The following is a 14,558-nucleotide window of genomic DNA, read 5'->3' on the forward strand; positions in this document are numbered from 1 at the left end:
ACCAGGATGAAACTGGTTATCATTTGTCAAGGACAGTTTATAACATATCCCGTGGTACCTACAGCTATTTGACATGCTTGTGGTATTTCAGACTGTGGAATATATTTTCTAGTCTGAAATCCAAGTAAAATGAAGGGCAAAATCAGGCTTTCCTTTCATTATTTCATTTTTCTCCAAATTTTCCCTGTAATTTCCTGTAATTTCCCTGTAATCATAGTCTGGAACTATTTTTGCAGAATGTTTTCTAGGACAAAGATATGGATAAGGACATCAACCCTACAAGGGTCAAGTTTAATTAATTTTGACCGAAAGTTCAGAGGGAGAGAGAAGAAAAGAAAGAGGAGAAATCAGAGGAAGAGGGAAGGAGGCCTTAAGGCCTGAGAGAGGGCAAGATAGGGGAGGGGTCGGGGGTAGGGGAAATCAGCTCAGGGAGGAGGGAGAGGGACAGAGTGAGCAAAGGGAGACTAGAACCACATTAGAAAATGAGGGCTAATTTCTCCTGAAATCTCCTGGAAAGAGCAAAGAAGGAGCTGTCTCAGTCTCTGCCTGATGGAAAAGACTTAATTAAAAATTTTAAAGCCGCTGAAAGTGCTGTTTTGTTGGCATATTAGCTGTTTCAATGTTAATAGCGCTTTTGAATTTTAAATACAGACATTTTGTCCCTAGTTCAGAAACTCTGGAAAAGGGATACGTTTTTGAAAGTTCAAACAGGAAATACCTCAGAGATTGGGCTCTAAAATTTTGAGCATGTGTGGGGAACAGCATAATAATTTCATCTTACCTGCCAGTGCTCACCAACTGATCTATTCAGAGTGCCATGCAGAGAGGACCACTGCCACTGCTGGGTTTGGTAGGCTTGACATGTGCCATTCAGATCACTCTTCAAGGAAGGACTTTTTGCCCCAGCTGTTGGGAGAGCAGCCAGCAGATGTCCTCCATCATTTAAGTGCTTCAGAGTCCGCCTCAGCTGCAGAGAATCATTTCTATTTTTTTAATTATTTTTTTAATGTTTATTATTTATTTTTGAGAGAGAGAACGCGCCCGCACAGGCGAGACAGAGTGCAAGCAGGGGAGGGGCACAGAGAGAGAGGGAGACACAGAATGCGAGGCAGGCTCTAGGCTCTGAGCTGTCAGCACAGAGCCCGAGGACTCAGGGACCGGACTCACGAACCTCGAGATCATGACCTGAGCCAAAGCTGGACGCTTAACCAGCAGAGCCACTCAGGTGCCCAGAGAATCATTTCAATCAAGGTCATGCCCCTGCCAAGGTGGCCTGCATCCAGTGATTAATCATGGTGAAGATGTGAAGATCCAGCCATTTTTGGCCCACAGCAGAACAACTCTGATGGGTGTATGCTCCAGAGATTGCAAGAGCTTTGTCTGAGGGTTTATCAGGCCTGCATCACATTCCATTTTTCCCTCTGCCTGATCCTGTTTCCTCCTCCCCCCCCACCTTCCACAGTGTTGGTCCCTGATCACTGTCCTGTACCCACACTCCATCTGTGTCAGTGTCTGATTGCAGAGAACCCAGACTACAACCCTTGGTTCAGGGAAATGCATGTTGTAATTGATGTGTGATGTCTGCCGTGGGTGAGGATAAACACACTTTTGCCAGGCTGTTCATCAAGTCTCAAACAATCAGGGCAGAAGAATCAGTAACTTTCTAGGCCTGAGAGTCAACATCAAAGGGAACATTGGAATCTGGTGGGGAAAACCCCAGAAAGATTCAACCATTAATTCATAAAGCACTTATTGATATTAGCTCTATACCGGGGAGAACTAGTAGTGCATAGATAAAAATTAAAACATAGTTTAATAGAGACTACTCGAAACTCCTTGAAGAAGTCGTGGAAGTCCAGAAAACAAAGAGAAAAGCTTGCTGAGAGAAGTTGGAAAGAAGAAACGATGTGTATTTTCCTATTGCAGAGAGAACATGACAGGCCTCTTCAAGTATGGAAGGTGGAAAGTACCGGGGCAGCGAGTCAGGGAGCATGGCCTGCTTGGGGAAGGGTGGTGGGGTAGCATGATGAAGTGGTGGGTGAGTGAAGGTTGGAGAGGGTCAGGTGGGGAGGCAGAATATGAGACTAGAACATCTGGTTATTGCCAGTTGGGGAAGGTCTTTTCTGCCTCGCTCAGGAGTTTGGACTTTATCCAACAGCCAGTGGGCACTTTTGGAAAAGAAACTGTGTTTCTGTTACGGGTGTGTTAATGTCTTGGACAGATGTTAGGCTTTTCTTGTGTTGTTCTGGATTCTAATACTGTTTGTCCTTTGGATTAGTTTACACCTCCGTGGGCCCTTTATCCCTTCAAGAGAGTGAGTGTTTCAGGTGTTCCTCATTTAGGAAAGGCATTCCTCAGAACAATTGGAGAAGGAATTTCTATTTCTCTCTGGGTTTTTCTTAGTCTTGGGCCTGAATTTTAATGAGGCTTACTGTGCTTGGGGGCCACTGCAGAATCCTGGGGTGTTAGGCAGGGCTGGGAGAAGTTCTCTGACATGGAGAAGCAGTCTAGAAAAAGCAGAGGGGGGCCACAAACTACAGATGAGTCAAATATGACTTGTGAAATCAGATTTCTCAATCAACTTCCTTTTTGTTGTCCTGGAGCTTTAAAGCAATTGTGTGTAACAGTGTGTGTCTGGTCTGGACTGGAGGTATCTCCCTGGTGTGCCAGCAAGTGGAATTAGGAAACACCCTCCTGGAAGTCCTCCAATCACTCTGGGCAGGCTGTCTCCTTAACTGTGATAGCATGCTCAGGGACACAAACAGATGTCCAGCCACATTCCCTGATTTGTCTAGGTCTCAGGAGCCTCATAAGAAAGCCCATAAACTCATCCACAATTAAGAGTTTATTACAGATACAGCTGACAGACCCAGTAAGCGGGTGAGAGGGAGAAAGGATGGCTCAGAGAAGGGGGAGCACTCTCCAAGAGTATGAATGCAGGAAAATCACCAGGATCCTTGGCAGAAACAACTCATAAGTGTAAGCTGAGGGGTAGGTTCAATAGCAGGGCTAAATGTGGCAAAGGAGCAGTCATTCTGATGGAGCATGAGGCTGTACTCTGTTCACACCACTTCTCCCTAGGGGAGCATAAGGTTCCGTGGGAGGGAGGGTGCTAGGTGATAAGACTGATAGGATTGTTACCCAAGCAGTTATGCCAGAAAACCTCATCAAAAAGACCTGGACTAGAGAAGTAATAAATATACCCAGCCAGAGAGACAAATGTCATCCAGAGACAGAGAGGCAAAGGGTGGAGGAGCTCAATGGTTTCATCCAGGAGAAGATGCTAATCTATGGCAGAGACTTGACAGTGAAGAGTGAGGGAGATGTAGGTGGTAATATTAATAGGACCCTGTGGCATTAAACTTGAGGAGTGAATTAGACAGGATCTAATGGTACTTCTGTGACTCTTTAGGTAGACAATGATATGACAATTTAGTGAGGGATGCAGGTAAAAGGACTGGAATAAGAAAAAATAAGAAGAAGAATGAGTTTGATCTGGAAAGTTTTCATATGTTGGAGTATGTTGTTTGATTGTCTGGTAAAGTGGGTGGGAAAAACAGCAGGCAGTTGAGTAACTTGGATTAGGAACACTTAAGAGATGTGGCAGATGAAGAATTAATATTGAAAGTGGTTAAGAATAGAAGCCTGGAAAATACCATATGTAAGGAACAATTAGCGGCAGTGGGATGAAGAGGATGCAGAGAATGTGTGGCAAAAAATATAGGGGGAAACGGGGGAGCTCTAGGAATGGGTATTTCATGGAGTTTTGTGGGGATTGATGCCATCCTGGAGACATATCACATTGGAAAGAGGAAATAGTAAGGATGAGGTCACCACTGTGAGATCAGGTGTTCAATTCAGAAAGACCAAAAGAAGATGTGGCCTGTGAAACTGTTAACCTGTGGTCCTATAGCTGGGGAAAGCCACTCAGAACATCAAGTATTACATGTGAGGATACTAACTCGGTAGCCATGTGACCTAACGTAGTGTACCACAGAGACAAGATGCTAAGAGTCTGCTCTCAGAGGACATGGACCAAAGGGAAGTCTAATGCTAACAAGCAAATATAATTATTAACAGAGAGGGAGTAAAATCAGTGTCACTCAGTTACCTCCCCACTGTCTCCCCTTGTTCATTCTCTGTATTTGGCTCTTATCTGTGCCCAAGGGAGCTGCCTCAGAATCTGGAGCGACTAGACCTGGCACCACGCAGGTATGTGTAGTTTGGAAAACCATTTCCCACAAGATTTTATCATGTATCCTCATGGTTGAGAAACTCCTGCTTTAGATCTGTGATTCAACCATTTCTAAGATACCAGGTTTAAGAAGTTTTATAACAGTTGAGGAACCCAAGTGGCCACCTAGTAAAGGCTGTAGTGTCTAGGTAGGAACTACCTTGACATGGTCATCAGCGCTCCAACTATCCAGCATCATTTAGGAAGGGCTGTGCAACTGATGGGCATACTGTCTATCCAAGATTATTCTTTGATTCAAATGTATTTGTAGCTGAAGAGAAGTACCAGCTACCTCTCCAAACCTGCCTTAGATATGCCACACTTGGGGGGAATACTTGGAAGTCTTGCTTCATGCTTGTGTCCACTCCACACCCCCTGCCCTGCCCCACTGCCCCTTTCTTGGGTGGGCTCCAGGAACTCTAGTTACTCCACAAAAATGCCACAACTGAGTATAGCACTGAAGAATCACATTCTGCCTCCCTTCACAGGGTAGATTTTTCATCTTTCCTTAAAATTGAGGAAATAAATCAATGCCATATTTTTCTTGTTTTATCATGCACATGATAAGGAGGAAAACAGGATTTACTGAGGAAGAACCTGCAAATATTTGTTGTTTATAATGTGGAAAACTAAAGTAAGCCAGCAGAGACGAGCTTGGCTCTAATAGTCCCTGAATAACATTCAGTTTTCTTGGAAATGGTGTTTAACTGATCTGGTTTTCAAACTGCACAAAAGCAGAATTAATTAATATTTTCCTCATTTTTTAAATTATGGCTTTGTTTTCCAACACGAATGAGACATTTGAATGTATTAATAAGTAAAACTACAAATGTTATTCTTAGCATAAACTAGGCAAAACTGAAGCTCTTTTATAAAAGATGCTACTTAAAGATGCAAGAGAGCTGCCTGATAAAAATCAATCAAAATAAGTCCAGAAGTGTTTCTTCTTGAGAAAAAAAAATATATAATTGGTAATTATAGAGCCAGAATAGAAGAGAATAGCTACTCTTTAAATAGTTGATTAAGGCTCAGTGAGTTTCTCTATGGTGTTTTGAAAAAAAAAGGGACTATTTAGTAAGTAAAGGCAGAAGACCTTCTGAGATAAACAAATGGAATTAAGTAAAGACGTTTTCTTATTTATATCCAGGGTGGAAAAGTTTCATCCTTTCTGCCACTCACATTACAAATTAGTTTCATTAAAGAACTGAAATAAATATACTATTTGCAAAGATTTCATGTTTCAGATAAGTGTTTTTTTCCCAAAGATCACATTTTTTTTTCTTTCGGTTTGTTTGAAGTTACAATAAATGAATTCTTGAAAATTCTCTGCTATAATTTCTTACGATGTTTCTTTTATTCATTTATTCTGCAAATATTTACTGAGCATCCACAATGTTCTAGGCACTATGTTCAACACTCTAAGCAAGCAACCCCCCCCATTTTAATTTTGTGTTATGCAAAGAGTTGAGTGAAAACATGTTTTCTCTCATAATAATACAAGGATACAACTTCCTTTTATCTCTTTTCATGCTGAAATTTTTTGGCATAAACATATTTTCACTTTTGACAAAAGAAAATTAGTTTAATTCTCACCACTGACAACAAATCTAAAGGCAGCTTTTTAAGTCCTTGTCTTAAGTTTGATTATTATTTGCTTTGCTATGCAGGGTGCACAGCACTAAAAGGGAACATACCAATCTTCCTTTCTTCTTACTACCCTTTACACTATTCTTACCGCTCTTCTTCCTGGAACCTTTGCTCAGAACTCTTATCTGACTAAAGACAAGCAAACAACTTTACTGACAGACATAGACAGGGTCTAGTTAAATATGTTAATTTCTGCTGACATCAACTATGGCAGAGTTCACTTTAACTGTGGCCTTCTTGGACCACTGGAGACCACCAAATACTGATTTCAGTCTTACTTAACTGAGAGAAAAACTAAATTTCCCAATCAACCAAGCAAACCAACAAATGAACTAACCAATAAAGTGGTCCTGAGACCCACCTGGGGATGGCATAGCTGATGAGTGGAAGAAGCCTGAATAGGGAGTGGGTTGGAGAAGATAGCAAATCTCTTGTTAGAATCAGATTTTTCAGATCAGTAGTGGGAACATGTTGATAATTTCTTAATATGGTTGCAACTGATAAGGCTGAAATATGAATGGAGGGGTGTGGAAGAGTGCACTTCCAGTGGTCTTTGTAATGAGCTTCTGACCTCAACTTCCTTATATTCATTTTCTTCCCTCCCTGTTTGTTTCCCTCCCTTCCTTATTCTCATTTACTGACAAAACAATATTATTCCTACTTAATGAATATGAGAAGCTTCTCTGTAGGATTGTCTCAAGGTTTTAGACAGTTGTTAATAAACTTGCTCTCAAAGGAGTCAGAGTGAGTTTAGTGGTTAAAAGCATGCCCACAATAGTGGGTATTCAGTGTTTGCTTAATAAATGAGTAAATGGATGAATGAATGAATGATCTAGAAGTTCAAATAAATTTCTCCTTCTGTGCAAAGTCTGATTGGTAGGATTCAGGAAGAATTATTAGGGTACATATATACTTGGCTGCAACAATCAATCTGCTATGTCTGTCTAGCCAGGGCATAGGCACAGGGTGTGGCAGCATGAGGTCTACTGATGCATTGACGTAGGCCTTGGCCCTTAATCTATCAATGGAAGAAATCAGAAGTTGGAATTATGATGATGGCATTTCCTTCTGGTCCTCTTGCTCTTCCTTAGAAGGGACAAGTAATCTTATCACATTCACCTTGGAAGGACTGGCATCAGAGAAAGTTGTGTTCATCACACTCTAAAGCCCAATTATGCAGACCATGAGCACTACTTTTCTCCTCTCTATTTCTTTCAGGCTCAGTAAAACAAATGTTCCTCTTTAACTCTCCCCATTATTTTTTAGCTCCCATTTTATTCAGATACAGAAACAACTTACTTTCGATTTGCTATTTGACAGGTTTTACTCTATTAAACTAGATCGGATTTACCAGTAGACATTTTAGAAAATAAAATTGGAGATTCCATTATAGAAACTGATTCACAGTCCTCAGCACGGTACCAAGTATTTGTATTTGGAAAAGTCCATAAATGTTTCTGAGACATAGCTTTAGTTGAGAACTATTAGTATACAAAAGGATTTTTTATTAGCTGTATTTGAATTGTGGCTTCAGATATTGTCACTCGTGGATCCTTAGTTTTTTCATCTTTAAAATGAGAATAACATACTGTGGTAATCAGAGATAATACCAAATATTAATCATTAATATTTGTGTCCCTAAAGAGATGTTGTAAGGAAGACATCATTCTAAATCTGAAGGGATTAGAGGGATTGGGGAAAATATAATATTATTAACAATATTAACACTCTTAAATTTATAAAGTGCGACTGGGTTTACTCAGAATGATCATGGAATTAGATATTGTAATTAACTTACTTCTCTGGGCTAGCCAGAAAATAAATTTTGATTGAATTCTGCTTGCTGAAAATATTCCTAAAATCTAATAGTCTTTTCTGCCTTAAAAAATCAAGTATGGTGCACATAATTGAGTCAATTTTGATAATTCCAGTACCACCGTGTTAGCATTCAGAACTGAAACATTTCATTGTATAGCAGTATTCAGATATTCGGGATCTGTCTGGGAGGTTGTTTTACTGCTTTCATTTGGTTCTTGTTTTCAATATAAACCATTGTTTAACCCATTCCTGGTTGCCTCAGTCATCGTGAGGCTGCAGTGTTGTGCAAGAATAGTCCTGTGCAAGAACATCAATTATCAACCTTAGATAACTCCCTCCTTGATTTGGAGCTTTTAAATTCTATCCCCAGCCAAAAAGTGAAAACAAATAGGACTGGTCCTTTGATATGTGTTAGCACTTTGGGCTTTGTTCTAGGGAGGATGGGAGTAAAGAGACTGAATTTCCTTGCTATTCTAAGCCATGTGCTTTCAACACTACCGGGAGACCATTATTTATGCTCCAAACACTAAAACAGTCACCCTCTTAGAAGGATACTTGCCTCTCTGAGTTCTCACGAAGACAAAGTGTGTTAACATTTGTAAAAGCACAGAAGGGCTTGGTCACTGTCTATCTTGTTTACCAATCTATCCCTAATGCCTAGAAGAGTCCTTAAAATATTTGCTGAGTGAATGAATAAATGTTATTCTTTCTTCCTCATCATTGGGATCACCACAGCACTTTCACTCTATTTGTCTAAAGGCATTTATCATATTCTACACTATGGTCTTTGTGTATTAGCATAGGACTCGTATATCACAACTTTGCTCCTCTACAGAACATAACGTAGTATGTGACACAGTAACTCAATGGATGCATGATGAATGAATGCATGTTGTAAGTAGACCCAACTACTTAAATTATAGTAAATGTTCATGTTAGTTTTCTAAGCTCCGTTGACTAGTAACAGAAATGCCCCATCCAAAATCTTCTGAGTGTATTTAGCAGAAAGAGAATTACTGACAGTATCTTATATATTTTTTGTTGGATAACACTGCTTGGTGTTTAAACTCTTAACACATCTGGTGACTGTTTTAAACATATACACACACACACACACACACATACAATGTATATATACACACACATATATGTATATATATATCAATGATATATATTTGTTTTAATGATATTTAAAGTCATACAAATATGTAAGACCTATTGTAATAGAATATTTTTGAGAATTTAAAGTTAAACAGTGTAGTCCTTTCTTTTTGCAGAATGCCACCAGCATTAGGCTCAATGGGAAAGAAGGAGACCTTGGGTTGATTCCTTATTTTTAGCCTCCGTTAGATGATTGGAATTCATTGTTTGTTAGGTTACCAGAGGGTATACTTCATCAACTCTGATGCATTTAGCATGCAGCTGCTTTGTGTCTCATGAGATCCAGGCTGTCTCAACCTACCACTCCTCCTGAAATCTCCCCACTGCCTCCCAAAGAAGTAGTATGTCAATATTATGCTTTTATTGATAGCCACACAATTCACGTTCCACTTCTTTCCTTAAACTTTTTTCATTATGTGATTTTATCTGCTGGCTTAGACCTTTCATGCTAGCCATTTGTTTTGCCCCCAAGTATCTGGCCTTTAAAAATATAATGCAGCTTACTGGCTTATTGAATAAGAGATATATGGCTGTGCTTATGGTCAAGCATGACTGTGCTTACACACTAAGTCTTACTGAAATGCCTCAGCTTCCTCAATACTGTGCTAATTCTCATAATGAATTCCCATTGTTATGTGATCATTAACTGTATACTGCATTAAACCAGTAGGTTAAGCTTGGGGCACCTGAGTGCCTCAGTCGGTAGAGCATGTGACTCTTGATCTTGGGGTCATGAGTTCGAGCCCCATGTTGGGTGTAGAGATTACTTAAAAAAATAAGATACCTTCACCCCCCATACTATAACCTAATACTCAGACCATTAATTTTCAGATGCAGAGTTATTTTGAAGTGATAATTATTGTAAATAAAGAAGAAACAATACATGTAAAGTATCTAGTTTTCAGGAAGATTTGATCCTACCTCATATCATATTTTTACTCACAAACTAAAGATTAATGGCTTAGAAAGCATTCTTGTAAAATGTGAGTTCACTATTGATGAGGCGATTGTAAAGAGAAGGCAATTAGTTTTAGCCAATCTAGAGAACATGCTTTAAATGCAGTCAATGAGTAGAAAATGGGTAATGTTTGAAACTTACCAATGTATGCTTTTACATTATTTTACCTGAGTATTAGGGAAAAGTTTTCAGGTGATTAAAAATTTAGGGAAAAGTTGCTGTCCTTCAAAGGTATAAATGGAACTCATAAGTTTGATATTTTTAAAATACTGACTATAAATTTTTCATCAAAAACGATACCAGACTATATAGTTATAATATGGTGAGATAGGCATAACTACAAGAATTTTTTAAAGGAGCTAGAAGTAAGAATGAGAGGACTACAGGTTAATCAGCTTTTACTAGGATATAATCTTCCAATTAGGACTTTAGTGCCATTAATAATAGTGTGTTGTTGTACTTATTACAATGAATGGTAAAGGTTTCTCTGCCCATTTCCTCCCCATTAAACCTTAAGCTCCTTTGGTAGACTGGACTATCATATTCATCATTGTATCTGCAGCACCTAACCTAGTACCTAGTATAGGGAAGGTTTGCAATAATTTTTAATTAATTAATTAGGTACTGAATATTTAATTAATCAAATATAAAGAGAGCTAAACTATAATTATGAAAATTAACTTGTAACTGTATTAAGAGGGAAGTAAAGGGGCGCCTGGGTGGCGCAGTCGGTTAAGCGTCCGACTTCAGCCAGGTCACGATCTCGCGGTCTGTGAGTTCGAGCCCCGCGTCGGGCTCTGGGCTGATGGCTCAGAGCCTGGAGCCTGTTTCCGATTCTGTGTCTCCCTCTCTCTCTGCCCCTCCCCCGTTCATGCTCTGTCTCTCTCTGTCCCCAAAATAAATAAAGGTTGAAAAAAAAATAATTTAAAAAGAGGGAAGTAAAATTAAGAGTTAAAGCTGATCTGTGCACCATAGTTAACATTAGACAGGGTCTTTTAAATTATGGATTCAATTTTGGAATAGAATTTGTAAGAAAAGTATTGAAAAACTTGATAGGTTAGAAAGAAGATAACGTCACTCACTATTTGGAGAGATGTGAGGCTTGTATTCTGATCAAGTTATCCAAAAGATTAAGCAAATTCCCATGGCATTTTGCTGTATGGATTTATAAAAGGGCAAGACTCATAATCCCAAGACTTCAGATATTTGTCTATTTAGTTGTCTTCAAGGTTAGTTTTTAAGGAGATTTAAAAATAATGATACTACTTTCCATATTGGTTAGGATAGGGTTAGCCTTCAAGTAATGAAGACCTGACCTCCCACCCCCAATCTGAGCCCAAAAAATGGCTTAAATAAGACAGACCTTTATTTTTCTCTCACGTACATGTGTTTACATAACAAAAGCTTAGCTTCCATTTTCAGTAGAGATCTAGGTTCTTTTTTGCTGTTTTAACATCGTTAACACGTTGATTATGATTTAAAGTGGCTGATCAAGTCAGTTATTATATTTACATTCCAGGAAATAAGAAGAAAAAGACAAGAAGAGCCCCCAATTTTTTTTCTTTAAGGAGACTTTTTGGAATTTGCACATAGAAGTTCTGCACATATTTTATTGCTTGGGTTCTCTTTCCGTTAATGAGGAAGATGTTCAGCTACATATCGAAAGGCAACCTGTCATTTCTGTGACATTATTTAAACAAAAACAAAAACAAAAAAACCCAAAAACATATGCTCATGGTAAAAACAAAAGAAAACAAGCAAACAAACAAACCACAAGAAACAAAACATGCAAACAGTGTAGGATACAGGTGCAAAGTTGAAATTTCCCTGCCTCTCACTTTAATGGAATTTGTTATTGTAGTCTGCTTACACATTTTCAATACCCACTCTTCCTAAGTGTTCCTCACTATCATCCTCATTTTTCTAAAGAAGAAAAGAATAAGCCCTATATTTTGTAGTTTTTCTTTTAGCCGGGGAACAGATGTATGGATTTAGTCTACACCAACTGAAAGCTAGATCTATGTGAAACTTTGATTTAGAATTGAATTATGTGGGGAAAGAGGTAGGCATCAGATTACCCATTTGCTGGAGCAGATTGTGGCAAGGCTTCATGGTTCTGGAGTGAAGATCTGTGGTGTATTCCCTGATGCAGTACTGGAAATACCCACAAGTGTATTTTACATGTGTTTCTGGCAGTGAGGTTCTGGAGCTGGCAGCCATGGGTGTAGCTTTTTGATTTGGCTGGTCCTTGGTTGTGGCAGAACCAGTGGCTTTATTAGTTGGCCATTCCTATGATGTGTGTCTTTTATGGTGAGAGTCTTTTATGGATCTTCTGCCTAGGGACTCTATCTTCAGCTTCTGCAGTGCTCCTACAGATTTGAAACTTGCTGTCTAGTCTTTCCTGATCAGATTCTCCATCTTCTTTATGACCTACCTCTTCCCCCACCAAGATGATCACTATCCTGAATAAGGTGTTTATCATTCCAATGCATTTACATTTTTTAACCTTATATCTCCTCAAATACATTGTAAATATATTATTGTCTTTATTTTTTAAAATTTACATCCAAATTAGTTAGCATATAGTGCAAAAATGATTTCAGGAGTAGATTGCTTAGTGCCCCTTACCCGTTTAGCCCATCCCCCTTCCCACAACCCCTCCCATAACCCTCAGTTTGTTCTCCATATTTATGAGTCTCTTCTGTTTTGTCCCCCTCCCTGTTTTTATATTATTTTTGTTTCACTTCCCTTATGTTCATCTGTTTTGTCTCTTATGATTTGTGTCTTTCTCTGACTAATTTCACCTAGCAGAATACCCTTCAGTTCTATCCACATAGTTGCAAATGGCAAGATTTCATTCTTTTTGTTTGCTGAGTAATACTCCATTGTATATATGTACCACATTTTCTTTATCCATTCATCCATCGATTGACATTTGGGCTCTTTCCATACTTTGGCTATTGTTGATAGTGCTGCTATAAATATGGGGGTGCATGTGTCCCTTTGAAACAGCACACCTGTATCCTGTGGGTAAATGCCTAGTAGTGCAATTGCTGGGTCATAGGGTAGTTCCATTTTTAGTTTTTTGAGGAACCTCCATACTGGTTTCCAGAGTGGCTGCACCAGCTTGCGTTCCCACCAACAATGCAAAAGAGATCCTCTTTCTCCGCATCCTTGTCAACATCTGTTGTTGCCTGAGTTGTTCATGTTAGCCATTCTGACAGGTGTCAGGTGGTATCTCATTGTGGTTTTGATTTGTATTTCCCTGATGATGAGTGATGTTGAGCATTTTTTCATGTGTTGGTTGGCCATCTGAATGTCTTCTTTGGAGAAGTGTCTATTCATGTCTTTTGCCCATTTCTTCACTGGATAATTTGTTTTTTGGGTGTTGAGTTTGATAAGTTCTTTGTAGATTTTGGATACTAACCCTTTATCTGATATGTCGTTTGCAAATATCTTCTCCCATTCTGTCAGTTGCGTTTTAGTTTTGCTGATTGTTTCCTTCACTGTGTAGAATTTTTTTTTATTTTGATGAGGTCCCAGTAGTTCATTTTTGCTTTTGTTTCCCTTGCCACCAGAAGGGAGTTGAGTTGAGTAAGAAATTGTTGCGGGCAAGATCAAAGAGGTTTTTGACTGTTTTCCCCTGGAGGATTTTGATAGCTTCCTGTCTTACATTTAGGTCTTTCATCCATTTTGAGTTTATTTTTGTGTGTGGTGTAAGAAAGTGGTCCAGGTTCATTCTTCTGCATGTCGCTGTCCAGTTTTCCCATCACCACTTGCTGAAGAGACTGTCTTTATTCCATTGGATATTCTTTCCTGCTTTGTCAAAGATTAGTTGGCCATACATTTGTGGGTCCATTTCTGGGTTCTCTATTCTGTTCCATTGATCTGAGTGTCTGTTGTTGTGCCAATACCATAATGTCTTGATGATTACAGCTCTGTAGTATAGCTTGAAGTCTGGGATTGTGATGCCTCTGCTTTGGTTTTCTTTTTCAAGATCTCTTTGGCTATTCGGGTTTTTTTCTGGTTCCATAAAAATTTTAGGATTATTTTTTCTAGTTCTGAGAAGAATGTTGGTGTTACTTTGATAGGGATTGCATTGAATGTGTAGATTGTTTTGGGTAATATCGACATTTTAACAATATTTGTTGTTCTTATCCAGGAGCATGGAATCTTTTTTCCATTTTTTTGTGTCTTCTTCAATTTCTTTCATAAGCTAAGTTTTCAGTGTAGAGATTTTTCACCTCTTTGCTTAGACTTATTCCTAGGTATTTTATGGTTTTTTGTGCAACTGTAAATGGGACTGATTCCTTGATTTCTCTTACATTGTCTATCCTATACATTGTTGGTGCATAGGAATGCAACCGATTTCTGTGCATTGATTTTATATCCTGAAACTGTGCTTAATTCATGGATAAGTTCTAGCAGTTTTTTAGTGGAATCTTTTGGGTTTTCCATATAGAGTATCATGTCATCTGCGAAGAGTGAAAGTTTGACCTCCTTCCGGCCGATTTGAATGCCTTTTATTTCTTTGTGTTGTCTGAATGCAGAGGCTAAGACTTCCAATACTATGTTGAATAACAGTGGCGACAGTGGACATCCCTGTCTTGTTCCTGACCTTAGGGGGAAAGCTCTTAGTTTTTCCCCATTGAGTATGATATTAGCTTTGGGTCGTTCATATATGGCTTTTATGATCTCGAGGTATGCTCCTTCTATCCCTACTTTCTTGAGGGTTTTTAT

At 38.9% G+C, this 14,558-nt stretch overlaps 1 long non-coding RNA gene across 1 annotated transcript in view; it reads left to right on the forward strand.

Moving 5' to 3' along the window:
• The window catches only part of LOC147578098 (uncharacterized), a 68,704-nt gene that overhangs the window by 39,478 nt on the left and 14,668 nt on the right, over window positions 1–14,558 (forward strand). The window lies entirely within an intron of this gene.

The sequence above is a fragment of the Puma concolor genome, chromosome C1, assembly GCF_028749965.1.
Source record: "Puma concolor isolate L17-30 chromosome C1, mPumCon1.1.hap2, whole genome shotgun sequence".
NCBI lineage: Eukaryota > Metazoa > Chordata > Mammalia > Carnivora > Felidae > Puma > Puma concolor.